Source organism: Micromys minutus (genome assembly GCF_963924665.1).
Source record: "Micromys minutus genome assembly, chromosome: 26".
In the NCBI taxonomy this organism is placed as follows: Eukaryota; Metazoa; Chordata; class Mammalia; order Rodentia; family Muridae; genus Micromys; species Micromys minutus.
The window spans coordinates 8,189,877-8,192,242 of NC_137961.1; positions in this window are offsets into that span (position 1 = coordinate 8,189,877).

A 2,366-nucleotide genomic window follows, 5' to 3' on the forward strand; every position below is an offset into this window, starting at 1 on the left:
TTTGCAGTTACAGGTTTTCTGTTTCTGAGCAGTTGAATACACTATCATCTTATTATTTTTTCTTTTATTCTACACTCTAGATTTTATCCCCTTTCCAGTTTATTCTCCAACTGTTCCACATTCCATACTCTTCCCTGCACCCATGTCTCTACGAGGTTGTCCCCAGCTCACCCACCCAACCAGACCTCTAAACTCCCTGGGGACTCCAGTCTCTTCAGGGTTAGGTACATATGTGTTGGGGAACCCATGTCAACTGGTGTATGCTGCGTGGCTGGTGATCCAGTGCCTGATAGAACTCGGGGATCCAGGTTAATTGAGATTGCTAGTCCTCCTACAGGGTTGTCCTCCTCCTCAGCTTCTTCCAGCTTTTCCCTAATTCAACCACCGGGGTCAGCAGCTTCTGTTCACTGGTTGGGTGCAAATGTTTGACAACTAGCCAGTGACTATGTAAACAAAACGTTCACCATCCATATCAGTTGCTTTAATGAGACCATTAATCATACACTTTGTGATGGTTACTTTTTATTATGCAAGATGAGGATGTAGAGACACAGGACATACACAGTATAGTCTTTAGCCACGGGATAAAGTGAGAGTCTGTTTTAGTTAGTTTTCTATTGCTATGATCAAACACCTTGATAAAGGCAATTTATAAAAGAAGTGCGAAGTGGATATAACCCCACAGACAATGGGGGATGAGCACTGAGTATTGGTTTGGTCTGCTCCAAACATCTCCATTGAGATGGTCCAAGAATGGCGCATGAGGTTCCTGTTTGTGTGTCCTCATCTCCTGCCTGTTGGGTCCTTCAGCTACTGTGTTGTGCCTGGTATCACCTTGCATAGAGGACTGGTCTGGAGCTGCTAAGTCTTATTTGGTGTTTGCTAGAGGACAGAACTGCTACCAAAGATGATTGAGCTTAACACCCCCCTAAAAAATTGCTGAACAGGTCAACTTGTCCTGTATCCTAATAACTTTTCCTCTATTTCTGCTGGTTAGAGCAGAGGTTGAACCCTTATTAAAAGGTGTTTGATCGTAGCAATAGAAAACTAAGACAGACTCTCACTTCATCCCGTGGCTAAAGACTATACTGTGTATGGCTTATGTTTTATTACATGACTCTGTAAAACTTTTTCTGAGAATTTCTTGTAGATGCTTTTCAGTATCTCCTGGCTTTCAGGACCATCCCTATCATACTAGGAAGAAAAGCCAAAGAAAAGAAGACCTTGACCTACATTTATGTCAAGAACCCAAAACAATGCTGCTGACAGATAAGTCTGTAGTAATGGCAGTGTAGTTGCTGATACCACCTCCACCGAACAAGTGGAAGGGCCATAAAGCTCCCACTTAAAAGTCCAGTGCATGATCTTGTTGGAGTTGCCTGTTGGCCGTTGGGGTGGTAGCATTGGGAGGACACATTAATACTACCTTTTCTTCTTTATGGGTTGGCACTTTTATCATTCTATAACTTCTCTTTTTAAATATCATATTTATTCTTCCAGTGCTACTTGACCAGTATAGGGTAGCACACACCTGCAGTCCAAGAATGTGAGAGGCTAAGGTTGAGGATTTTAAATCATCCTATAGTGAGTTCAAGTACTAGTGAATAAGAAGGAACAGTTGAAGCTTTCCACGTCCCGCTTCTCTAGTCTGGTGGTAACTGTTGGCTTTTCGTCTAAAAATAACAGATGTAAGTAGATCCAATGGAAACCTTTTAAAAGACTTGTCTGTTTTTGATAAATTTATAAACATATACAATCGAATATGATTATATTTATCTATGTTGTTCACCCAAAGTTTTTCAATATGACCTCTTCCATACTTCATGTCTTTTTTTATTGTTGTTTATTTATTTATTTATTTTTTCTTGATAACTCTACTGGCTGGTGTTGTGTCAACTTGACACAAGCTGGAGTTAATCATAGAGAAAGGAGCCTCAGTTGAGGAAATGCCTCCATGAAATCCAGCTGTAAGGCATTTTCTTAACTAGTGATCAAGGGGAGGGCCCTGCCCATTGTGGGTGGAGCCATCCCTGGCCCAGCCCATTGTAGGTGGTGCCATCCCTGGCCCAGCCCATTGTGGGTGGTACCATCCCTGGGCTGGTAGACCTGGGTTCTATAAGAAAGCAGGCTGAGCAAGCCAGGGGAAGCAAGCCAGTAACATCCCTCCATGGCCTCTGCATCAGCTCCTGCTTCCTGACCTGCTTGAGTTCCAGTCCTGACTTCCTGTGGTGATGAACAGCAATGTGGAAGTGTAAGCTGAATAAACCCTTTCCTCCCCAACTTGCTTCTTGGTCATGATGTTTGTGCCAGAATAGAAACCCTGACTAAGACAATAACTTATAATTGAGTTAGTCCTGGCCCTATGT